The sequence below is a fragment of the Scyliorhinus canicula genome, chromosome 14, assembly GCF_902713615.1.
Source record: "Scyliorhinus canicula chromosome 14, sScyCan1.1, whole genome shotgun sequence".
Lineage (NCBI taxonomy): Eukaryota > Metazoa > Chordata > Chondrichthyes > Carcharhiniformes > Scyliorhinidae > Scyliorhinus > Scyliorhinus canicula.
In genome coordinates, this window is record NC_052159.1 from 144573905 (window position 1) to 144601452 (window position 27548).

Here is a 27548-nt window from a genome sequence, read left to right on the forward strand (position 1 = left end):
AGTCTGAAATGGGAAGCATTTTTATTTTTAAACTCTGTTCGATAATTCAGTCTCTCCCAAAAGGGGCACCATTCTTTTAGCATGTCCCCTATTACGTTCTCCAAGGTTGGGCAGCACGATGGGTTAGCACTGCTGTAGGGACCCAGGTTCAAGTCCGACCCAGGGTGACTATTTGGAGTTTGACCTATCTCCCCGTGTCTGTGTGGGTTTCCTCCGGGTGCTCTATCGGAAACCGTTCCTCCCACAGTCCAAAGACATGCAGGTTAGGTGGATTGGCCATGCTAAATTGCCCCTTAGTGTCCAAAAGGCTAGGTGGGGTTACTGGGTTAAGGGGATACAGTGGAGGCGTGGGCTTAAGTAGGGTCCTCTTTCTAAGGGCCGGTGCAGACTCGATGGGCCAAATGGCCTCCTGCTGCACTGCAAATTCTATGATCTTATTAATATCATTAAAATTGCCTCTCATTCTTCTGAACTCCAATGGGTACAGCCCAATGTGTCAAACCTTTCCTTTCAAGATCCCAGGAATCAGCTGAGCGAACTTTCTCCGCAATACTCTTAAAACAATTGTACTGTTTCTTATCAAATCTTGTGCAGCTTGGCTCGAGATGTTCTCTTTGCCTCCGAGCAGAACATACCATTATACTGCAGCAGCTTCGATAGATGCCCACATTTCGTGTAAGGAGGCCAAAGAAAACTGGAAGCAGTCACCCTGGGCAAACTGTAACATTCGCGGTCTGTTCAAGAGTGTTAACAGAAGTCTGCAGCTCACTTGAAAGCCCTGCCTCCCAACCGGGCAACGCGCCAGAAAGGGAAGAAATTTTAACATCCCTTAAAATTGTAGGGCAGCACGGTAGCACAGTGGTTAGCACTGTTGCTTCACAGCAACAGGGACCCAGGTTCTATTCCTGGCTTGGGTCACTATCTGTGCGGAGTCTGCACGTTCTTCCAGTGTCTGCGTGGGTTTCCTCCGAGTGCTCCGGTTTCCTCCCACAAGTCCCGAAAGACGTGTTTGATAGGTGAATTGGACATTCTGAATTCTCCCTCCGTGTACCCGAACAGGCATCGGAATGTGGCGACTAGGGGCTTTTCACAGTAACTTCATTACAGTGTTAATGTAAGCCTATTGTGATGGTAAAGATCATTATTATCAAAGGTGCACTGATTAGGACAAGTTCTGGGACCGACGACAATGCATTAACCCAGAACAAGTGCTATTTTAACTCGGTGTGGAGATGACGGCGTTGGACTGGGATGAGCACAGTAAGAAGTCTTACAACACTAGGTTAAAGTTATTTTAACTCAATCCAATTCCACCCCACTGCCAGTCCAAATGACACATTCAAAGATCACCTTGACAAACCGTGTTCACCACTTAGGTAAAATGCCCAAAAGGCATAATTGAGTCTTGTTGAATAGCTCGATTATTAAAGCAATCGCTTCCTGTGTCAAGGCACAACTTGTATTTATAGATTATTCTGCATGACAAAGCCATCACTCTAAACCATCACAGGAGACTGGAGAAGGACAATGGGCAGAGTGGAATGGAAGAGCAGGTAAACCGGAATGGGCCAGAAGAGTTTAAGAGAACATTTTTGACGGTAAGACGGGATTTTTGGAAGCGAGTTCCGGGGGTGGATGCAGAATGGCTGCAAGAGCTGCGGCCAATGATGAAACAACAAGAATAGTGAACAAGGAATAGAGTGAACAGCGGGCTGGAAGAGATTACTGAATCATCATAGAATCCCTACAGTTCAGGAGGTGGCCATACAGCCATCGGGTCTGAACCAACCCTCTGAAAGTGCACCCAACCTCAGCCCACTCTCTTACCCTATCGCCATAACCCTGTGCCCACCTAACCTGCACATCTTTGGATACAAAGGAGAAATTTTGCATGGCCAATCTATCCAACCTGCTCATCTTTAGACTGTGGGAGGAAGGCGGAACATCTCTGAGGAAATCCATGCAAACATGGAGATAACATGCAAATTCCACATAGACAGTCACCCAAGGCCAAAATTGAACCCAGGTTCTGGCGCCGTGAGGCAGAAGTGCCAACCACTATGCCACCATGTCGCCCTGAAGTGGGTGGCCAACATTTAACATGACACGTGGGAGCAAAGGTGCGAACTTGATATGGATTCCTGGTGATACTGTAAATCAGGGCTTTGAACGGAAGTGATTCAAGAGGGTGACACACAACCGCCACCTCAAAGGGCAGTTGGAGATGAGCAATAAATGCTGTGACCCTCACAGCCTCTGAAATAATCTTTTATTTTTTTTTAAATCAGCATTACGAGAAGCAACGTTTTGTATAATTTACAATTCATGGGGGCTGAGACACCAGTCTGAAAGTCACAGACATCAAGTCTTAAGGAGTGCTAAAGGAATGGATTATAATCTCGGTAGGTCTGGGAGAAGGGATGGGCGAATGGTGGGAAACTCTTTGATAGCGGAAGACAGACAAAGCTCATTTGCAGAATGGATGTAGGGAGAAAATGCAATGTAAGATCAAGCAACATGCAAAAGATTCCATGATGATAATCAGGAAGACTGATGGGAATTGAGACTGGAGTGAAGAAGCCAAGGTGAAATCTGGAGAACCACTGGAATGGAAAGGAAACACAATTTAAAGATAAAAGAGAAAGAAAATTGCTACCAATAAGCCCAAGACTCTCAAACTTCCAATTGGTGGAGCAGATTTGGACCATTAGCCTGTCCAAGCCAGGATAGGGACTGTGGCAAACTAGTTGCTCCACATGGGAAAACAGGCAAGTCATTTGCACTATCATTTCGAGCTGTGCTCAATTTAGCTGCTACAAGTAACAGGGCTATTTTTTTTTTAATGTACTGTATCACCTAGTTCATCAACAGGATATTGTAAATCCCTCAGGTGTAACTGTACCCAATGTCCGATCAAAGGAAGGTCTCTCATGGCAGGAAGCTAGAAAGATATTACACAGCAAAATAAATTCCTAGTTCAAGAACTACTCCTTCAAAGCTGTACCAGGGGCAAACATTAGACTGTGATTTTCAGTCGATACCAATGCAGACATTAGATATTAATGCATACATTAGATATTAATTGGTGGCCAACATTTTTCAGATATTACAAATAATTTGGATTAAGTTTTCAATTTTGGCCATTTGTTTGGCATAGGATTCAGAGAATCCTAGACTCTACAATGCCGAAGGAGGCTATTTGGCCCATCAACCCTCTGAAAGAGCACCTTACCTCGGCCCAACTCCCCGCCCTATCCCCGTAACCCCACAAAAGCTTTGGACACTAAGGGGTAATTTAGCATGGCCAATCCACCTAACCTGCACATCTTTGGACTGTGGGAGGAAACCGGAGGAAACCACGCAGACACAGGAAGAATGTACAAATTCCACACAGGCAGTCACCCGAAATCGGAATCGAACCCGGGTCCCTGGCCACTGTGAGCAGCAGTGCCAACCTCTGTGCCACTGCGCCACCCAGAATGCATTGGTTTATTGTAGATATTCATGACAAATTTGGGCTTGTTGGAAATGGTCTTCTCTTATCAATGTGAAAACAAGATCCTAAATGTCCCTGTTTGATTGAAGCCAGGATATGCTCCTTTTCACTGTGTGGTCACAGAAGGTAAGGAGCAACTACTTCCCTTGTTGTTGTTTGATGAATTTAATATAACCACATGCATTCTTTGACCATGTGACGAATATTGCCACACAAGTTAGGTTTACAGACAAAAGCAATTTCCTTCAATCATCAAATTGTAATATCAACTACAAATACTTAAAATCCAATTCATATAAACATATGGACATGTCTAGAATGGGTGAACTTTTGCAGAAAAGGGTTTCAGAATGAAAACAAAACTTGGATTAATGTCAGTTAACATTTTATTCTGTATTCAAACCATTTTATATTTGACATTCTTTTCAGAAGCTAGTTTCTTTTAACATTTCCTTCAAACGGGGAAGGGGTGAAACTTCCTATTCCCAAGTTGGTGTCACTGGACTAATAATCCAGAAACCCAAGTAGTGCTCTGGGGGCCCAGGGTTCAAATCCCACCACACCACAGTGAAAGTCTAATCATGGCTATGAAACCATTGCCGTAAAAGCCCATCTGGGTCTCTAACGCCCTTCAGGGAAGGAAATCTGCCACCCCTTACCTGGTCTGACCTACATGTGACTCCAGATTCACAGCATGGTTCTTGATTCTTAAATGCCCTCTTGAAAAAAAGATGACCTCTCAAGCCACTAAGCTCAAGGGCAATGCTTGGCCCAGCCAGCAATGCCCACATCCAAATGAGTAAAAAGACATCCTTGTAAGCAAGTGCTCTCAGGCCAAATTAATGACCAAACTAACATATAAATAATTTAAATGCTTTGATCATGAAGACAATAGAAGATTTGACCACTTTGTGTGTCTACCATTCAAAATCAAACAAACCACTGTTTTACAAAGGAGTGATGCAACTCTGATCTTTACAAGTATCTATCTGTAGAGCTCCTTCACAGAGATATGCTATGGTATATTATAAGAGAAAAAAAGGGTATTGGGCCAATGGCAAAATCAAAAAAGTTAGGGTCGATGGGTTTGAAGGTAACAAGGCAGAAGTGTTCTAAAGCATGAGACTGAGACAGCTGAATGTTCAGTGAAGGGAAGGGGAGATACAAATGAGGCCACGTTTGAAAGAGTAGAAGATATGCGCTAGAAACTAGGATGGGAGGAAGCTATGGATACTTGCACACATGGGTAAGAAACCAATGAAGGTTCAGCTCAGTCCATGTGTGATGCCAAGGCGCTAAAATGCAGAGGTGTTCTGTGGAAGCTCTGGTCTTGCTCACGTTGAGCTGAAGGAAGTTGACAGACCCGGGACATGACGTTGATCAGACAACAGATTGGTGATCGAGAAGTGGTAAGAGGTGGATCAGCACACAAAGTGTGGGATCATACCAATGAACGAAGACTTAGAGAAAAGCCAAGGATGGGGTCTGAGGCTCATACCAAAGGAAATAGAAGCCTTGGCAGACTGCGTGGGACAGGTAGGAGGGAAGGTTGTCGTCTCGTGAACACTTCACTTTTTAGAACAAATGGGGTTACACTCAAAATACTATTTGTAGCATTGCAATTTCATTGCAGTGAAATCTTTAAAAACGCAACAAAAGCAGATGAAAGATTAGTCAGATTAGGACAATTTTTCCGTAATGAAGAATCCAAAGACAATGGGGGCGATCAAACGGTCTTATCATGCTCAACTAGGTGACGTGACGGGTCCGTTAAAACTTGCGAGAGACTGCACGCGAGATCTCACGAGACGTTGTGATCTGGATCTCACACTCGCATGGCAAGATCCAGATCAACATACTTAAGTGAGGCATGAGGCTCATTTAAATATGTCAGTGCCCAACTCCTCTTCGGCCTGGGAACGAACGCCTGCACCTGGGAGACCTCTCTGTGGCGCTGTTTAGCACTGGTCCATACAAACGTGGGCCAGGCGTAATGGCAACTAGGTGGGTTTCCAGGCCATCAGAGGTTGGTCGTTCTCTGAGCAGGGTGGTAACCTGGCAACGCCACGGCAGCACTGCCAAAGTCCAGAGGTGGCACTGCCAAGCAGCAGTCCGGAGGGATCCGAGAGATGAGGTGGCATTTAAAAATGGCGCTCCGATCTTTTCCTGCACTTGCAAGCTCGTCAGTGCAGGAAGTGAGGTAACTGCAGCCTCGGCGGAGGCCAGAAAAAAACGACAGTCCCATTTGATAGTGGGGTTGTTCTCATCACTACGGGCACCGAGGAACACCCTGCGATACGCGACAAAAGAGGACTTTTTTTTGCATGTTAAATCACACCCAGTATATCATGCTACAGGTCTTAGAATGTCAGTGCATTCAACTCAGGATCAATATGCAATAGATAATCAACACAAGCATACCATAAGCTCACAGAGTATCATCTGTACCAAGGCAATTAAAGTATAATGTCACTTTGGACAGGAGTTGAATTTTTGTAGCTATACTTAATTTAAGTGGTTGCTAATTCGCTTGAAGACTTTTATAAAATGGAACATCGTCAATACCAATCTTTTAATGCCAATTCCTCCTCCGTCCAAGGGTCAGTCACAAGCAAAAAAACAACAAGCACATAAATGCAAGAATTTGGTTCGAAGTATTTTAATTAGTCCTTTAAAACTCCAACCGCCCATTTTAATTGCCAACAGCAAACATTTATTGGATGTAATTTAAACAAAGAAAATTCACTTATTTACCACTTATTGGAGTGTTTGATGGTCGAGCAATTTTCCTGATAACATTACACATTATGAGGCAAGTATTATAGTATTTAAACTTTAAACATATGCTTTAACTTGTATATATTTATCATTGGCTTACATTAGTTTACACTCGTGATGAATATAAGGAATTGATATATTACGTTTCATATAAATGTTATTAAAAACCCTGGTTTAAAATACATACCAGCTATTAAAGCTGTAATTAATCTGTCATAAAAAATGAGGCAATCATTCATTCCAACCCCTCACTTGGTAACAGATAACGGGCTAATGGAATAGTGTTGTAATTGCTGAAGAATCCCTGGAGTGTGGATAATTTGTGAGATTGTATTTGGTCCTGGCTAAGCAGGTCATGGAACTTAGTGGGATACAGATGATGCAATTAATGGGAGGAGCCAAGTCTGTCAGTAGTTTTGCAATGTGTTATAAGATTTTAAGCTGAAGAGCAGTTTTACCAAATGCTGTTCTGTTGCGCAGAAGTGTACTGGGTCTGCTCTTGAAAGGATCTCTTCCAAATGCTTTTGTCAGATCAGCAAGTAATTGGTTTTGTTTACTTTATTTTATATGTGGCATTTGAACTGTATTGGCTTGCTGAATTGGAGTTAGCAGCAGGTAGAGAGCGCTAGCGGCAGATGTCGAGGGGTAGCGGCAGTTTTTCCTTTTATTTAAGAACTGTTTAACTGTTAATTGTAAAGTTATTTGTTTGATGTTAATGTGGTTAGATCTGTGTTTAAATTAAAGTTTGCCGTAACATAAAAGATTCCTATTGGTCAGAGTCATTACCCCCGGGATGAAGTATCCTTTCCGCAGTTTACAAATTTTAAAAAATTGTTTGGGGGCTCGTCCGGTGTCCTAACAAATGTTGGGGTCCGGGCTGGTATACTAACAATCTGAAATCTTGCAAACAATTCCGGACTGGTATACTAACAATCTGACATCTTGCAAACAATTCTCAACATTTATAGGCAGAACATCAAATTAAAAACGGCCTGATTAAAGTGGTAAAAATACTGCGATCATCAACATTATGGATAAGCTATGTTTGATCCTCAATAGATGCCTCTGAAGTTATAGTTGCGACATATTACAGTACTAAACAAAGTTTACCTTCTCATCATCTCAGAACTGTATCTTTCAAGAAGAACATGAGCAGCAATGTCAAAGGAGGAACATCATTTCCAAGACCACCATTCCTTCTTTATCACTGGATTAAAAATCCAGAAATTCCCAACATGGAGCTCTATTGCCACAGGGACGGCTTTGGTTCAAGGAGAAGTGTCATCACAGTCACCTTCTTGGGGAAATTTGGAGAGAGAAAAAATGTTTGAATTTCTTATTAGTATGTGTGCATTGCTGGGAAGGCCAGCATTTATTTCCCACCCTTAATGGCTGTAAGAAGGTACTGGTGAGCTGCCTTCTTCAAACGCTGCAGTCCAGGTGGTGCAGATACACACACAGCATTGTAAGAGCATCGTAAGGGAGGGAGTTCCGGGATTTTGACCCAATGACAGTGAAGGAACGGCGATATAGTTCCAAGTCAGAATGGGCGAGTGGCTTGGAGGGGAACTTGCAAGCAGTGGTGCTCCCATATGTCTGATGCCCTTGACGTTTTCGATGGTAGAGGTCATGCATTTGGATCGTGGTGTTGAAAGCCTTTGATGAGTTAGTGGCGTGTGTCATGCAGTTGGTACACACTGCTGCAGTTGTGCATTAGAGGTGGAGAAAATTAGTTTTTAAAATGGCGGATGGGGTGCCAGTCAAGTGGGTTGCTTTGCCTTCATCTAAGATGTGCATATCTTGAGCAAAATATTTCTTCAAAGCTTATAATGAACCATATATATTTAGCCCTTTACAATATACTCTGCCTGCAATGCACTAAAGTCTAAAATACTACTTTATTGCAATCCTTTAGTACTTGGAGACTACATTTGAGACTGCTTCATATAAACATGGATTTTAATTAGCTGTACAAAGCAGCGTCTCCAATGGAAACCTCACCGGTGAAATTGGTAAATCATTTGCTACGCGAAAATTCATAGTTCACATCCTTATCACGACAAACAAACAGGACGGTAGTTTGGCTTGTTGTTCAGTCAGTACTTGCTTTAGCACAAACAATGACATGAGCTAGGACAACAATTCTGAGCCGTGTTGCTACTTTGAACTCCACAAATCAAAAAGAAACTTGTTCAGGCTTGGAAGGAATATCGTAGGTAAGAGTTGCTAAGGAGTAACCAAAAACCAGTCCAAGTCACCACGCAACCCATTTTTACGAGACAATTCCACCAGTTATTTAACCTTGTTCAAAAATGAAAGTGTTAGAAAGTCCTTCTCACTCCCAGAAGCAATGTGCTTCTGTTCAAAAAGACAAACAGCAGAACATTACTCAACCTTAAGGAGCTCTCATTTAGTCCAAATGTCACACAAACTATAATAGAATTACCAACTAAAATCTGAAACCCATGCTTTTCAAATATTGTGCCTTTAATATTTAGTGATGTCCATATTAATACCCAGAACTCCTGGTCCCAGGGGTCGTTCCCCAGAACATACTCCAGGGGGATACCCCCGGAGGTCCTACCGCAAGGACTGTAGAGGAATTGCCCAGGAAATTCAACCCCCAATGGGCAATTTAACCTGCACTGGAAACCATCTGAAGCTCCAATTTAATTTGGATACTTTGGACGGTTCGGACCATCTTGTTAGAATTGTTAGCCAGAGAAAGTTGGAATTAAAACTACTTCTAACTGACCCTTTGACCCTGGAGCAGAATGGCAATCCGACTGTGATTGGCACTCTTCGGAAGTTCTGGCTCTTTGCTTTATACAAAGAATTCCACAAACACTTAGCTTCCTTTTGTCTTTCTGTCCATGATATCTTTGTCAAATTCCACCTACTTCTGGCCCCCTATCCAGCCCCACCACTCCACGCTCCCACACAACAGTATAAATCTGACCCTATTTCCAGTTCTCTCCAGCTTTGATGAAGAGTCGGCGATACTCGAAACGTTAGCTCCCTTCTCTCGTCACAGGTGCTGTCAGACCTGCTGAGATGGTCCAATATTTTCTGTTTCTGTTTCGGAATCCAGCATCTGCAGCAAATTGCTTTTATTTTACTTACTTCATTTCGAAAGATTGCTCCATGCATGGGCATACAAGCTGTATAAAATTCTGTTCACGTTATACAGTAACTGTATAGCTTCACAAACATTTTTGATCGATTGGGAGAAACAGCTAGGGTGTTGGTATACATCTGCATTAAATCTTTATAGTCTGTGCCTAATATTTGAACACAGAGCATCAGATAAAATGGCAGCATACGTCCACGTAATAAAAACTTACCAAAGTACAACTTTATCCTGGTTTTCAATATGATGTTGCTAAGAGCAGTAAATGCTGCTTATTCTCGTAATTATGGCTGAAGCCACAGAATTTTAAAAAGTCCTCTCACCCTTCCAGAAACCTTGGGTAATTCCGTTTTCCTGAGATCACCCAGCTGTGTTTTCAATTGATGTTGAAATCAACTGCCTCTGTTAATATATTGGAAATCTGCATGCACTTCCTGTGAACATGTTCCATTATAAAACACACGTCCATATTTATAATAGGAAGTGGCTCGTTTAAAATTGACACTCTGCAATCAACATCAAGCCAATGCAGACGCCACTGCTCCTAACAGGGGCCAGTGTTTAGTGTTCCTCGGGCTGGCCCGCGCCTGACCTGCAATCATGTTAAATCATGCACGAGGACATTGGCCGGTTCATCACGCACTCACCCGGTCCGCAGACATGGATGCAAGAGTCAGCAACATGCACACCAACAAATAAGCAGGCAGTTTCGCCCATTAAAGGGCCAATTGAAAGCGACTGTAAGTGGCCCGTCTACCTTCATGGTTGATATGTGGGCCGAATGGCTAGGCAACCTTTACGTTTTAAGCTGTAACCTTGATCCTGGGCGGGATGAAATATCAGGGCTGAAATTAACTGCTTGGGGACTGAGGTTTGTGCTTGAACGTGTGGCCTAGACATTGTTTGCAGCCTTTTTCCTACGGGATTTCTTTTGTGCGGGTCTGCACCCTCCCTTCTCTCTGTGCCCACCCCCTTCCTGCCTTCACCAGCAGTCATAACCTTTTCCAGCGTGCATTTCACACGGGCTGCCTATCAATTTGCCAACCAGCGTGAGATTGCGAAGCGAGGCTGATTGCGGTCGGAAACGCAATACGCGTCTGCTTCCAAGCCCCGCGTCTGCTTCCAAGCCCCGCGTCTGCTTCCAAGCCCCGCGTCTGCTTCCAAGCCCCGCGTCTGCTTCCAAGCCCCGCGTCTGCTTCCAAGCCCAAGTGCGGACACCCGATGTGCGGAAAATACAAACCAGGGTGTAACTGCAATGTGACCCATTTGCACGTGAACGCAGGAATTTAGAATGCAAACCTAAAGATAAATGCGCACAATTAGAAAATGACTAACGTTCAAAAACATTTCACTACCTTATGTCCTCTGGCTTCTTTCCTTCAATCATTTCAGAACATGAAGCAATATGACTTATGAATAAAACAACAAAAACAAGTTGTTCAGTTATTTGGGGAGCATTTTCCACACCGTCAGGAAATGCCTCAGTGTTTCAAATGTAATGGATTCTTTTTTGAAGTGAAGTTACTGTTAATGTCGGCAAAAGACACTGCATAATCGGCTTTAAAAAGAAAGGTGATTCAGAAGTTCATAGATGTAATTAGATTAATAACCATGGATTAAAACAAATCCCAGCAGCTACACTATTACTGTAAGGCAATAGTAGGCCTGATCTTCCCAAAAGGGAACAAAGTCCCAAGTGAGCACGTTTAGCTACCTGTTTCCCGGCACTCGCAGTGCCAAAAAACACATGGCTATTCAACGGGGCTTGCTTCGAATAGGGGGCCTGAATGGGGAACACGTGGCCCAGGCCGCTCATAGCTCACCATTGTAAAAACGGGGTTTCGCTCTCTGGAACTCCCCATTGTAGCGAGAGATCTGGACGCCAGTTTTAAATTGTTTTTCATGGTGTCCCGATCTCAGAGGTCCTGAAAAGAATCTCCCCCCCAGCCCAAAGGCAACATGGAAGGGTTCCCTCACCCCCCACCCCCACCCCCCCCACCAATCCTCTCCCTAAAACCCATGCCAGGCACCCGCCGTCCAGTCTCGTGCGCGCAGAAAAATGCCAGCTTGGCACCTTGGCATTTCCAACCTGGCATCTTGACGGCGCCCTGGTCAGCTGACAGTGTCACCTCGGCACCCTGGTATTGCCAGGCTGACACACAAGTGGCACTGTCAGGGGGCAAGGCTGGCACCAGCAGTGCCAGGGCACCACTTTGCCCAAAGGGCACGCAGCTGGGAGCCTCCAATTCCGTTGGAGACCCCCTACGAGTGCCGTTCCATCTGGCGTCTGTGGGGTCCAGTGCTGAATGGCGCTCGCCCAAGGTCCCACAGGTAAAGGGATTGAATCCCAAAGCCTCAGTTACCCCAGGAATCGGCACATCAGGGCAATGCTGACTGCCTCGCCCTCATATGGAGATGGTTAAAATGTCATCCAGCCCATTGTGGGCAGGATTCCCCTTGCAACGTCTCGCGAGATTGCATTGAATCTCGCGAGGCATGGCGAGCTGGGTACATCCCAGGAGCGGGGTCTCCTGGCTTTCACTGACCACGCTGCGCCTCGGCAAGCTGATTTTCCAGCGCAGCGTGGCCGGAAGATCGCCCCCCGTGTCTCAGCCTTGGAGGATTAGAAAAAGACCACCATTCAAGTATTTTGTTCATTGCCAACAACATCAGCCAGTTGACTTCACTACTGCAATGTAAGAAAACGCAGCAGTCAACTTATACAGAACAAAACCCCACAGTCAGTACTGAAATAAGCAGTCAGATAAATCAGTTTGCAGTGTTGATTGAAAGGTAAATGATGGTGAAGGCATTGCTTAAAAATCTCCCTGCTCTTCAGATATTGGGATATCTTGAACATGTTATGAACTTATACCCTGATCACAGAACTAATACAAAATTAGAAGATTTCCCCTTCCCCACAATCCCTCCAAAGAGTAGCAAATGGCTGATACCGAGACCCGAGCAAACCATTTAACATTTTGATTGTTTAAAGTGAACATGCATTCAGATAGTTGGTCTGAGCTGGTCAGTGGTGGTGGTTTGGATGTTTCCGACTTGTCATCACCATAAAACTAATCCTTGCTGGAAACTATTGGGCAATGGCTCTCGTTCTGTCGCCCCTCAATAGCAGGAAGCCAATGACTGTTCAGGTTTCCAAATGAATTGCGGTCAGCTGACAAGATACCAACCAACACTTGCTTATTATGTCTCCACAAAAAAAAATTACTTCTGAGCAAAGGGGAATTTGGGGGGGGAAAAAAGATGAAGTATAATACTATAAGAATGAGTCACCAAATATCCCTGGGTAGCACAAGAGTAAAAACTTGGGGACACCTCGAACATTGGTTCAACTCAAGTGATTTAAGAATAACATGTAATTGGACAACCGTGGAAATGGATTTTTTTTGTGCGTGGTTTTGTGCAATTCTCTTTGGGAAGCAGGGAGTGTGTTGAAAGGTTTGCCTTCTAGAAGTTGGTCATTAATATCTTCAGCAAAGCGAGCTGCACATAGCTTGCAGGCCAAATAACCTTTTCTTACTCGTATTCTTCCAGCATCGCAACAGGAATTAGACCTAAAGCACTTTGGGATATGTCATTTGGGATAATGGTTGAGGACTCTGGGTCTGTACTCATCGGAGATGAGAAGGATGAGGTGTATCTTAGTGAAACTTACAGGATAGAGAGAGACCTAGATAGAGTGGACGTGGAGAGGATGTTTCCACTCGTAGGGAAAACTAGAATCAGAGGGCACAGCCTCAGACTGAGGGGACGATTCTTTAATTTCGAGATGAGGAGGGAATTCTTCAGCCAGAAGATGGTGAATCTATGGAACTCTTTGCCGCAGAAGGCAGTGGAGAGCAAGTCACTGAGTGTCTTTAAGACAGAAATGGATAGTTTTAGGATTAATAGGGGGATCAGGGGTAATGGGGAGAAGGCAGGAGAATGTGGATGAGAAATACATCAGCCATGATTGAATGGCGGAGCAGACTCGATGTGCCGAGTGGCCTAATTCTGCTCTAGTGTCTTATGGGATGTCCTCTGCTCACAAAAAGGTGCTGTATAAATGCAAGTTCCTTTTTTTGTGTTTCAATCCTGGCATAGCTAGGTTACAAACTGCTTCAAATTCATTTTCACTCTTAATTGTTTTATATAAAAAAAGAAAAAGTTCAAATTGGATTGCAAATGACATTTGCCTTAACCACAAGTTTTCTCACGTTCGGAGACCCTATCAGGTAGGTATAAAATATCTGTATTCTGACAGAAGCAGGGAGTTTTTCCCCCTCGATATTTTGTCCAACTTTTATCTTTAGGTTAATGCCTCCAAGCAGATTATCTGATCACTTAATTCATTACTGCTTGGTGGACTTTGCTACGGATAAATTGGCTTCCGCATTTCTCTACATTACAACAGCAAGCCTTCACAATTCTTAATTGACTGTGAAGTGCTTTGAAGCGAGAAAGGAGAGTGTACAGAAATGGCAACTTTATTTTTAAATTTAAAAAAAAGGCAGATTACCACTTTGCATTCAGAATCCTAAAGCCTGGATCATATATTATACTTCGAAAATAGGGGGCGGAATTCTCCGCAATGGCCGACGCCGTCGTGAAACCCGGAGTGTTTCACAATGGCGTCGGAGGCCGCTCCTCGCCTCCTATTCTCTCTCCCCCCCCCCGGGGGGGCTAGGAGCGGCGTTTCGTGAAACTCGGCTGGCGGGTTTTGACGCTGGTGTCAAGGCGGCGCGCCGATAATGACACAGCCGGCGGTGCCAAATGACGCAGCCGGCGGCGCCAAATGACGTCAGCCGCGCATGCACAGTTTGGCCGGCTCCAACCCGCGCATGCACGGTTGCCGTCTTCCCCTCCGCTGCCCCGCAAGACGTGGCGGCTTGCGGGGCGGCAGAGGGGACAGAGTGCGTCTCTTAAAGACGCCGGCCCGACGATCGGTGGGCACCGATCGCGGGCCAGTCACCTCCCGAGCACGCCCGTGGTGCTCGTTCTTCTCTCCACCCCCCACAGGCCCCAGACTTACCTGTCGCGCGATGTTCACGCCGGCAGCGACCAGGTGTGGTTGGCGCCGGCGTGAACCGGTCGGGTTCGTCAGGCCGCTTGGCCCATCCGGGCCGGAGAATTGTCGGTCGGCGTGAAAACCGGTGACCGGCAATTCCGCGACACGCCATTTTGGGTGGGGTGGGAGAATCGCGGGGGGGTGCCAGGGCGGCATGTCGTGATTCGCCCGGCCCTCCCGCGATTCTCCCACCCAGCGTGGGGAGCGGAGAATCGCGCCCAGGGTTTTCAATTAATGTAGCTCATCCAAAGCTCTATGCAAGCCATCTGGGAAGTGCTAAACTGCTACTGCAGTGTCCCTGGAATCCCCAAAACACAACTCTGTTACCGGTACCCTTAGTTCCCCATTCGACACAACACATATCTCTGCGGATCAGTGCCACACTCACCCCCATCTCGGCTGAAGTATTGGGCACCAAGGCTCACATCTACAATATAACGCTGAAAGATGCACAATATAGGAAAGGCAGTACACCCAATGTTCCTGGACAGGAATAACCAGCAGGCTATCTGAACCCAGTAAGCCACTTTCTGCGACCAGTACAATCATTTCAACTGAAACAAAGCAATGATCACATTGGAATCCTGGAGCAGCAAGGCTGGGCCGAGGGGATGGGGGCGGGAAAGAAGGGGGCCTTACTGATGATGAATAGTAAGCATTCGGGCATATGCTTGCCCTCTTTAGCTCAGGGCACTGAGGCCAATTGTAGCATTTGAATGATCTCCTGGTTGAGACAAACAAATAATAATAGTGTTTATTAGTGTCACAAGTAGGCTTACATTAATACTGCAATGTAACGGTGCCTGTTCAAGTTAGCATTATTTAGACCCACAGTCATCGTGTGTTAGTTAGTTAGAAGTAGTTAATAAAATTGAGTTGAACCTTCATCTGTGTTGGAAGTGTCTGTTCATCTCTCAAGCCTACACAAGCCAACACAACTCAAGGTGAGAGGCAGGAGGTTTTGGGGGGGGGATTTGAGGAAAGGTTTTTTTTACCCAGAGCGTGGTGATGGTCTGGAATGCACGGGCTGCGAGGTGGTAGAGGCGGGTTGCCTCACATCCTTTAAAAAGTACCTGAATGAGCACTTGGCACACCATAACATTCAAGGTCTGGCAAGTGACATTAGGTGGATAGGTCAGGGCCTTTCACGCGTCGGTGGAGACTTGATGGGCCGAAGGGCCTCTTCCCCACTGTAGTATTATTCTGTGATGCAATACTTAGCTTCAGAAACATAGAAACTCAGGAACAAGCTGTGGCATGTTTTAGAAAAAAAAACACCTCGAATTCTTGAAAGATTTGTGTTATTTCTGTACATGTGATCCATAGACCAGCTTTCTATCAGCAATAGTTCAACAACACCTGCAGATGTGTTCAAGCGTAAACAAAACAGACAACTGCTTGACTTAGAAAATTGCAGCAGCACAAGTTTTACATCTCTCACAAGAATTTGCAACTCAGGCCTATTAAAATACACTGCTGATTGGCTGGTGCCATTAACCATACATGAAATGAAAAAAATGAAAATCGCTTATTGTCACGAGTAGGCTTCAAATGAAGTTACTGTGAAAAGCCCCTAGTCGCCACATTCCGGCGCCTGTTCGGGGAGGCTGTTACGGGAATCACTGTGATTTGTTTCAAATATTTTAATCCCTTCAAAGAGCATGGAGAGGAATCGAGACTTTAATGTGCATTCGCTCCCTGTGTGGAACCGCTTCTTCAAAAAGGAAGATTTTCGCCAAGTCTGGAATTAATATTGGCACATTCACGAGAAATTCCGTGATGTTGATTGCAGAGTGTCAAAGAAAGGATTAAATATAGTCGCTAAAAATTAGTAAACAACTTCCCAGCAAGCTCTCCAAGGCAAGTCTTTGCTATTCCTACAAATACACTGCTTCACAGAAAAATGAATGAGACCTTTAATGTGTTGGGTAAGCTGGATCTGCGAGGACTGCGTTTACTGCAGCAGTGAGAGAGACAGGCTTCCAACACTTGAAGAAATGCAACTCGATTTTATTGAACTCTTAATTATCATACATACTTTGACTGTGGGTTGACACTATGCTGAGTTGACTGGAGACCTGAGGCTAACCTGACCAGATGATCTTATTACCACATGGTGTATGTTCTAGTTGTTGCTCATGGGCTCTGACTGTCTCAGAGGCTGGATCCCGAGAGAGCGGGAAAAATAGTGCCCTCTGGCTTTATAATGGCCTTGTCCTGTCTGGTGATTGGCTGCTGTGTTCTGTGTTCACTGGTCATCCTGTGTGTCAATCACTGCCTGTCTGTGCACCATCATATACCTGTGTGTATATTATGACAACCTTGAAGTTTAAAAAGCAGATCCAAACTCTCACTATGTATCTTATAAGCTATCATGTATCTTGGTATCAGAGGCTGTCTTTGAAGCCAACATGGCTGAAACACAGTATTAACTACAGAATGAGTTTCTGCCAGACTCGGTTGAAACAGTAACTCAATGGCAGACCCGTTTTGGTGAGCTTAAGGATCACATGCTCCCCTTCATCCTCTTCTTCGGAAAGCAGCAGTTCACAGTGAAGTATAGTTCCACAGATAGCAGATCCTCTCTCGGGATCTTGTCCAAAGTAGTCATCCTACATACAAGGCCAGACAGTGGAGTCCCAAACCACCTGACCATTTTAAGAAGTCTTACAACGCCAGGTTAAAGTCCAACAGGTTTGTTTCGAATCACTAGCTTTCAGAGCACTGCTCCTTCCTCAGGTGAAGAAGCAGTGCTCCGAAAGCTAGTGATTCGAAACAAACCTGTTGGACTTTAACCTGGTGTTGCAAGACTTCTTACTGTGCCTACCCCAGTCCAACACCGGCATCTCCACAACCTGACCATTAGTCAACACAGACAATCCTACCTTATCACCCCCGTTCCAACTGCACATACTCCTTCCCAAAAAGGGCATAGAGATTACTGAGCCACAAAATAGAAACCCAAACTAAATTCCTTTGCCTCGCTTGTTATCAACAATTCAAGGATCAAGTTAGGCCCTTGTCGAGGCCAGGTTAACTCAGCAGAGATTAAATTCTGTGTACTACCTCGCAGGATCGTTTGCTCCCACAGCCAGTGATTCAAAGAACATAGAACATACAGTGCAGAAGGAGGCCATTCGGCCCATCGGGTCTGCACCGACCCACTTAAGCCCTCACCCTATCCCCGTAACCCAATAACCCCCCCCCCCCCCTTAGCCTTTTTGGTCACTAAGGGCAATTTATCATCGCCAATCCATGTAACCTGCACATCGTTGGGTTGTGGGAGGAAACCAGAGCCCCCGGAGGACACGGGGAGAACAGGGGGACACGGGGAGACACGCTGACAGTGATCCAAGCTGGGAATGGAACTTGGGATCCTGGCACTGTGAAGCCACAGTGCTATCCACTTGTGCTACCGTTCTGCCAAGAGAGACAAGTTATTTTTGAATACAATGAGATCTTAAGGCTCATGAAATGAAAATGAAATGAAAATCGCTCATTGTCACAAGTAGGCTTCAAATGAAGTTACTGTGAAAAGCCCCTAGTCACCACATTCCGGCACCTGTTCGGGGAGGCTGGTACAGGAATTGAACCGTGCTGCTGGCCTGCCTTGGTCTGCTTTCAAAGCCAGCGATTTAGCCCTGTGCTAAACCAGCCCCGAATCAGCAGTTTCCTGGCCACCCTCTATTCCAATTTTTAAAATGGGATATGTAGATCATTCTCATCTCGTCAGTCATTTGCGACTGTCTGTGTAAACAGGCCAATGTGGTCCAACTCACCCGCATGCTAAAACTCTAATAATCCTCTCGCCACAGCTGCAGCTGCCTCAAAGGCATTGCACGTGACGACATGGAAGCAAACTAAACACTCTTCAGAACATAACGGGAAGTCACACTTTTGAACGGAAATGCAGCTTATGCCCATCTGTTCGATAAAGAGTTCACAGGCCATAGGCAGGGAGGGTAAGGAAAGTAAAGCTGGGCCAGGATCTACACTCTCAATTGGCCCACATTAAACCTTCCTGGAGTGTGCGCTCGTGTGGTCAGGATGAAGCCCAGCGGTGATGGCCTCCCTCCACAGTCAGTCCACCAGCCCTCTCCCCCTCGGGGTTAAGCATGAAGAGTAGCCACTTACTCAAGAACTGCAGGAGCTAAAGGAAACCTAGTTCAGCGGGAGTCAACATCATCCAGGCATTTGGGAGAAAAACGGTGGAGTTGGGCCTGGGAGGTAGGAAAAAACAAGAGCTGATACACTTCCCCGATACGCCTAACACCACACCATTTCCCCAGGGCTTTTTCAATCTCCTGCACTGTTTTCACACTGGGCCTCTGAATCGCTTGACCATGCTTTACCTTTAGTCACTGCCAAAGTCTTAAAGAAACAACTTGGAGATGCCAGGGCCTTGACAGTCAAAGAAATTGACTGTCAAAGAAATTTACAAAGCAGCCCAAACCTGCGGGGTGGGGGGGTTAGGGGCAATCTACACCTTTTCATTCAGAACAGCTTCATTCAAATGAGCCAATAGTTTGTTCCTACTTTGAGAGGCAACAAATCATCTAACAGCACCATAAGAATAAAAGGTCACAGGTAGAAATATCACATTGAGGTTACAAATAATTTGCGTAACATTTCAGAATACTTCCCAGATAGAGAAAGTTAGTGATTACAGGGGTCGGAGTGCTTAACACGAGTTCAATAGGACGCAATCAGTCTGCTTGGTGCTTCCACCGGGTAATTTAATACAGACGCAGGTTATTAATCCTACGCAGTGTTTCAACGCATGTCAGATCCTCCAGCATGACTCCACTGATAAAATGTTACACCAAGGCTGAAACAATAAGATTAAGAAACTCCCTCAGATGGATGAAGTTGTGGCCATTTTTCAATTATCATACAACACAGGAGCAGAATTAGGCCACTCGGCCCATCGAGTCTGCTCCCCCATTCAATCAAGGCTGATATTTTTCTTATCCCCATTCTCCTGCCTTCTCCCCATAACCCTTGATCCCCTTATTAATCAAGAACCTATCTATCATGAGACATAGGGGCAGAAGTAGGCAACTCGGCCCATCGTGTCTGAACCCGAACCTCCTCACAACTCCGCTTAAGAAAAAAGTGCCAAGAATTAGGTTTAGATTTTAAAATATTGGTTTGGAATAGAATGCATTTACAAATAACTTTTCACAACGAGTTAGATCTTTTGATTTCATATCCTGGTGCATTACTGATAAGAATTCGACGAGGAAAGCATTTTACAGCTGGTGAATCGAATTTCAAGTATAATTCCCCCCCCCCCCCCCCCCCCCCCCCCAACACCCCCCCCTCTCTATCCTGCTGGAGGTCTGGGTGCCCTACAATCCAAACAGGGCAAGCGTGGGAATGAAGAGGTCATTCTCAGGCCGATCCCAGAAGGTGGATTCAGTGGGAGATCGGCACACACAGAACCAGAGTCCATTGCAGAATTGTAAGGTTACTCCCTCTTACTTCCAAACGTAAAGCAGCCAGTTTCACGGGCGGGCCAGGGCCAGAAACATTCCCCGCAAACATTCCCAGACACATTCAGGGAAGAGGATCAGAAATGAGTCACTTTCCTCTGCCCCGTAAAGACTGTGTGAAGGAATTGGTTGGCAATTTATTACGTTTTTGCTTTTCCAATGACCTGATACGTGCTCAGTTTTAATGGCGTTTTATTACCTAGGACAGGCTACCTGATTTTGTCGTGAAAATCGGGGAAAATCCAAACTCCAGCACGGCCTGGGTCCTCAGCATGCCAGATTTTGGACTTGGGCCCCTGCACAAAGAAAGCCGCCCATTTCCTCATCTTACCAGATGGGCCCATATGCTAAATCCACTGTTTCTTTTCTTCTGGCTGTAACGAAGATCGAGTGCACGGCTCTTATCATTTTAGAGGTAATGGTTATTTCTCGGAGGATTGTGGGGTGAAAGCAAGGTAACTAAAAATCTCAGCTTCAGAGATTGCCGGAACACCAAATGGAGAATGGCAGTTCAGACAGTTACCCATGTTTTGTTTATTAGGGTGCGGTTTTGCCGTTCCCATTGTGCCGGGTGCATAGAGGGAGAGGCCCAAAATGGACTTTGCACCGGGCTCAATTTTATTCATCTAAATATGCCAGACCCATGTGCGGCTACATTGTTCTGCCTCCCAGGAGTCACCGGCCGCACTGGCGAGGCTTGGCTCAGGCACGGGTGGGCATTGGTTGCCACAAACAGAGATCAGGCAATTTGCTGGTGGGGGCTGGGAGGCCATTGCAGTCCCCCCCCCTTGGCTGAGGTCAGCGTAGGTGTCTGGCAAGGTCAGCCTCATTCATGGGTGGTGGGGTTCAGACTAACTTTTAGTGAAGGGGGGGGTTGGCGGCACAGTGTCTGTGAGTGGGGGGTGTGGGAGACCCTCTACCTCACTTTTGAGATCGGGGCATTCTTTCCAAACGGTACCCCGCTCTCGGGGGAGGTGGTCTTGCCGGCGAGTTTAGTTCCCCATTACAGAAAAAAATTCTAAATGTGGGATTTACTGGTGAGGGATTCCACTAGCTCCAGAAAAATGACTACGCGAGGGTGAAGTCTGGATCGTGCCAAAGAAACTGCATGAATCACCCCAACAAACCCACCGAAAATGGCACATATCATTTTATTGGTGGCACATGCCGTTAGAGTTAGAATAGAAGCGATGGAGCTTAAAACAATAGGTGGGCTTACTTAGATGGAGACTCGGAGACATGATGTCTTCACTGCTTGCAAAGTGCTGTCCCGAGAGAGAGACTTTGTTTTGAAAGCTAGAGCTAAATTAGTTGAAACCCATTCAGTGAACTCTGAATGACTACAGTGATGGTTTCAATTTATCAGTGTGTTCTTTAGCAGGGAATGAGGCTCGATACTGAAAACGTACTGCTGGTTGCAGGCTCCAGGCAGTTAAGGGCTTGCAGAGGCCCAAGGAGCCACTGATCTGGCGGAGGGTGCAGTTTGGATCTAGTCTGGTTTGCAGCTCACAGGAGAAGCCCTGGAAGCCAAAAGCAGACTCCTGGCAATTAGGGCTCAAGGAAGTCCTGAGGAGCTGATAGAAGGGTGTTGGTTCCGTGGAGAGGATTAGGGTTTCAGAAGCAGTCCTGGGTCATTTATAGCTTGGTGGCTGTTTAGTGGAGCTGGTGGTCTGCAAGAGTGGGAAGTGCGCCGGTATTCAGAGTGGGAGTGCAGCTTTGTGAATCCTAAGGAATGCCGTTTCAGGTAAAGAGATTGAACTATCTGGAGGTGAGCAGTCATTGAGGCAATCCTATTCAGAGCAGCTTTGGGGGTGAATTCAGAGCTACATCAAGTTGAAATCCCTTGAGAGAGACACTGAGGTTTGATGAGATTTGGTGACTGTGTGGGTGTGGGATCGGTCTTAGTCGCTTCTACCATTTAATGTGTAACGTGGTGTGCTCTACCACAGTCTGCCTGCCAACTCATGTTCATCTCCTGTTGATTCTGAATGTTTAGAACACAAGATAGATATTAAACTGTTTTACTTTTACTTTTCTGACTTTACTATTTTGTTTGTTTAAAATTGTAGAATCTTGCGGGTCTCTCCTCCCTAGTTGATAACTTGAGATTTCAAAACGTGTCTAAAATTGGGTCCCAAGCCAGATCATGATGCGGCAAAATTCTCGATCAGGAAAAGTCAAGCACTCAACCTCTGACCCAAGCAGAGATGTGTTGGCTTATTTCAGTCGGATTCCACGTCTCTTGGTGGCAGTCGCTACTGGGAAGGTATGCAGGTCGAGAGAGGACATCCCAACAGGAACAGACAATGTTGAAGAGCCTAGCATAAGGGCGTGGCCTGCTGGAAACATGGAGGGAAGCCACACAAGTGAGGTGTCAGAGAATGAAAAACCTCTCCTCGTATGGGTAACAATGGAATAAACCGGGGGGGGGGGGGGAAGAGCACGTCAAGCTAAGCCAGCATTCCTCCTGTTGAGTCAGTGATTTATGACACAAAAATCTTTTAACGTTTCTGGCTAAGTGATAAATGTCTAGGGCAATGTGCAATTGGGATCTGTCGCGGATGTGTCTGAGGGAGGGAAAATCCTTAAAGGAAAAAATTTTGAGAAATGACATGGAAAAGGATTACTATTTTTTAAATGGCCATTACATCTACTCAAGATCTGCTTCTTTTTTAAAAAGTTAAACATTTTTTAATGCTTGCACTATTTCATGTCCAACGAAGTGGCAAATTATTTTTCCTTCAGAGTGTACAGTGGGAACCTTCAAAAAAAATGTTTCTGAACAGCATTGCACAACAGTGTTAGTCTCGCCGACAAAAGCCAGTACCAGTTTCTGTGTTGCCCTCTAGTCCACTATTTGTTACTCATTTGTGCCCTCAGTTTAAAATACCATTGGACAGGCTGGTACATAACGATTCAATTCACAAGGAGTAATGCACGATGCTAAAATAAAATATGACTTTTCATGTTGATTAAGTGACAGCGTCAGGTGCAAATGAAATATTATTGCGCTTTGCCAAGAGAGTGTAATGTTTGGCGGCTGATTAAATCCACCAGCACGAGGGGCCAGAGATACCCAGCTGAATGTTTAAATGGAACCTACCAGACTATTCACTAACTCACTGTTCTCTTTGTCTAGGCATTTCCATCACATATGGTTTCAATATGTAACCAGACAGAAATTTCAAGGTTTCAATTTCAATTTATGACTCTCTGTAATCCGTCGTTTGTCTGAAGGACAGTTGCACAGAAGCAGGTTTTGCAGAACTCACTTTATAGTTAGCGCACTGAAGATATATAGACCTAAAAGAAAATTTAGAGTACCCTTTTCTTTTTTTCCCCCGATGAAGGGGCAATTTAACATGGCCAATCCACCTATCCTGCACATCTTTGGGTTGTGGGGGTGAGACCCACACAGTTACGGGGAGAATGCGCAAACTCCACATGGACAGTGACCCGGAGCCGGGATCGAACCCGGGTCCTCGGCGCCGTGAGGCAGCAGCGCTAACCACTGAGCCACCATACCGCCCTTTGGAGATATATAGATGGTTTATGGATGAGTACATCATTAAGGCCGAATTTAAAACGTGGATGTTTCCCCTTAAAATAACAAATAGTCTCGAGCTCGAAGTGCTTGGCAGACCTAGCAACCTAGAAGTGAATGGGGCACAATTGAATGGGGTACTATTTGAAGTGCCGTTTTACTTTTCAAATCAAAAAGTTGAAGGATGACCAGAGCATGCCATGAGCCACACAGCCAAGTCAGTTCCCAATTCAATCCCAGGTTTCTCTTCAACTCAGCCAGTCTCAGCCAGAACAGTAGTGAAGGCATTTAAATTGCTCTAGAGTGATGGTTTCTGGGGGAGGAATGGGGAAACGGCAAGATACTCCAATAATTCCTACTGAAAAAAAAGCCAAATTATTCAATAATTCCTGCCAGAAAACATTCCTGATCAGGCTTGGCTGCAATGTACGCTGTTCTTACGGGATACTATTTGCAGCACAGAAAAAAGGCCATTCAGCCCATCAGATTCATGTCACTATCCATGCTCAACACAAACCACCTGCGACAAATGGAGGATTTTAGGAATATTAGATTCCAAGCATTGGGCAATTTAAGGGCTAAAAGCCTGGGGTAAGGGCAGCACGGCACCGAGGGCCCAGGTTCGATCCCGGCCCCGGGTCACTGTCCGCGTGGAGTTTGCACATTCTCCCCGTGTCTGCCTGGGTCTCATCCCCACAAACCCAAAGATGCACCGGGTAGGTGGATTGGCCATGCTAAATTGCCCCTGAATTGGGGGAAAAATGAATTGGGTACTCTAAATTTATTTTTTTTAAAGGCCTGGTGTTATAATGTGTTTGACTGCAGTAGTCATACTTTTGTTCAAAAAAAAAGAATCCTGGTTTTCAGGACCTGGGAGCTTTTAGGAGCCAGGTGTGAAATTGACCAGAGGAATGTGTTTTTCAGTCTGGGCTAATGCGCTGCGGTTTGACTGGGGAAAGTCCGCGGGGGAGTTAATGTGCTTTCAGACTGGAGCTAAGAGATTCAGAGAGAGATTTTTGAGAGAAGAGTTGAAGTCTGATCTGGCAATCCTTGTTTAGACCACAGGTAAAAGCACAATTCTCTCCCAGTTGAATAGTTTTTTTTTAAAAAAGAGTAATAATATTTTAAAGCACAGCCATCTTGTTTGAAGGCAAGATAGGGGCTGGAACAACCCAATTGAAGCAGCTATTTGCAGACATTCAGCCAGAGTCTGAAGGGGTTATAAATCGGGGCCCAAGTCTGTTCTGCAAAGCAAGTATTACTCTATGCTTCGCTGACTTTAAGATGGATTGATAGCTGTATGTTTCTTTTCTTGTTCTTTAATGCAGAATTGACAAGTAGTGTTTAAGGGGCAAATGTAAGCTGTTCTTTTCAGATATGAAGTTGAGTCTAATATTGTATTCCTAATAAAGTTTTGTTTTAAAATACCAAATCCCTATTTTTTCATTCATCCAATCACTCCTGGAGCGAATCTTTCTTTCAGCTGAGTCTTACAAAATAAAATAAAACATTGGGGGCTTCAGTCCTGTACCCTCGCCACTATTGTGACCTAGTCTGGGATCGTAATACTTCTCTCCTCCGTCACCCATCTCACCCGTCTGATGTGTTAGGCAGGTTGGTTCGACGTCGACTACACTTGATGCAGTGTGGCGAGAGACAGATCTCTAACACTGGAGAAGATCCAACACGATTTTATTCAACAACATAACTAATTAACATGCTCAGCTGTGGGTCGACACTATATTGAACTGACTGGAGACCAGGTACTAGCCTGACCAGACTTACTAGCTACCGCATGGTGTTTGCACTGGCTAGCTCGTGGACTCTGACTGTCTCGGTGGCTGGGTCCAGAGAGAGCGGGAAACCTAGTGCCCTCTGGCTTTATAGTGGTAGTGTCTTGTCTGGTGATTGACTGCACTGTGCTGTGTGCTTACTGGTCATCCTGTGTGTCAATCACTGCCTGTCTGCACTTAATTATATACAGGAGTCAACATGTCCTTCCATTTTCTCCCTCGTGCTTATCCATCTTCCTCTTGGATATAATGTTACTCGCCTCAATTACACACTCTTGACCACTCTGACCGGTTTCTTGGTGAAGACATTTCTTGTGATGGATTTCTTGACGGATTTTAGTTATGATCCTTAGTGCTGTTCCCACCCCCGAGTGGAAACGTCTTCTCTACTTCTACCCTGTCAAATCCTTTCACTTGTTTTTTTAGCAATTTAGAGTACCAAATTAATTTTTTCCAATTAAGGAGCAGTTGACCAGAGCAATGTGTTTTTCAGTCTGGTCTAACGCACTGTGGTTTGACTGGGGAAAGTCCCTGGCCAATCCACCTACCCTGCACATCTTTGGGTTGTGGGGGCGAAACCCACGCAAACACGGGGAGAATGTGCAAACTCCACACGGATAGTGACCCAGAGCCGGGATCGAACCTGGGACCTCAGCGCCGTGAGGCAGCAGTGCTAACCCACTGCACCACCGTGCTGCCCCATCAAACCCTTCCATAATGTCTGAAGGCCTCAATTATGTGAACCCTTAGTCTTTTTTTTTTAAATTCCTTTACGGGCTGTAGGCTTCGCTGATGAGGCCACCATTTGTTGCCCTTAAAGTGGTGGTGAGCTGCCTTCTTGAACTGCTCAGTCTGTGTGGTGTAGGTACACCCACAGGGCCGTTAGGAGTCCTTAGACTTTGAAGCAACAGCGAAGGAATGGTAGTGTATTTCCAAAATCAGGATGGTGAGTGACTTAGGGGGAAAATGTCCAATGGTGGGCCCCGGCGGGTGGGGCCTCCCTGGTAGAGGAGGTATGGGTAAGTAGTGCATTGTGGGAGAGTGGGTGACACTCAGATGAACTTAGGGGCAATGCCCTTAACAAATTACCCCCTTGGCCCACCGCAAGCTCCACCACGTCAGGCTCACGTTTGGGGAGACCTGTAGTAATCCCAGCCCACATTATTCCCGGCCCAGGCGGCCAGAGAACCACGGAGGGTAGGAGAATAGAGTGCCTGACCCGCTAAATGGAGCCAAATTGGTCATCAAGACCCATTTGCTTTCATTTACACCCGCCCTCTGGCAGGCACGAATCTTGATCCCACCGCTAACAGGGGTCGGAGCATCACGTTGAGATCAGACTCAGCGCCGATCCCGAATTTCCAATTCTCCACCACACTGGGGAACCTGCTACTGATGGCTGAGAATCCAGATCAATGTGCCGTCTATCCCTGTCCTTCTAGGTGGTAGTGCCCGTGAGTGTGGAAGGTACTGTCGAAGGAGCCTTGGGGAGTTCCTGCAGTGCATCTTTTACTTGGCACACATGGCTGCTACTGTGCATCAGTGTTGAAGGGAGTGAATGTTTGTGGAAGGAATGACAATAAAACGGGCTGCTTGTCCTGGATGGTGTGGATTGTTGAAGCTGCACACATCCAGGCAAGTGGGGAGCGTTCCATCACACTCCTGACTTGTGCTTTGTGGACAAGCTTTGGGAAGTCAGGTAGTGAGTCACTCGCTGCAGGATTCTTAGTCTCTGGCTTGCCCTTGTAGCCACCATATTTATATGGCGAGTCTAGTTCAGTTTCTGGTCAATGGTAACTCCCAGGAAGTTGATAATAGTGGATTCAGCAATGGTAATGCCATTGAATGTCATGGGGCAATGGTTAGAATTTTCTTCCTGGACATGGTCATCATGGGTGGCACGGTAGCATAGTGGTTAGCACTGTTGCTTCACAGTGCCAGGGATCCTGGTTCAATTTCCGGCTTGGATCACTGTCTGTGCGGAGTCTGCATGGGTTTCCTCCGGGTGCTCCGGTTTCCTCCCGCAAGTCCCGAAAGACGTGCTGGTTAGGTGAATTGGAATTCTGAATTCTCCCTCTGTGTACCCGAACAGGCGGCAGAAGGTGGCAACTAGGGGCTTCTCACAGTAACTTCATTGCAGTGTTAATGTAAGCCTACTTGCGACACTAATAAAGATTATTATCCAGAGCCCTACTTTCAGAGGAAAAGTCTAATAAATTACTGTGCCAGCTGGGGGTGGCTCAG

General features: G+C 45.6%; 1 protein-coding gene across 3 annotated transcripts in view; it reads right to left on the minus strand.

Annotated features, from left to right (window-relative positions):
* Positions 1 to 27548, minus strand: part of lmo7a (LIM domain 7a) — a 245725-nt gene that overhangs the window by 97339 nt on the left and 120838 nt on the right. The gene's annotated exons all lie outside the window — the stretch shown is intronic.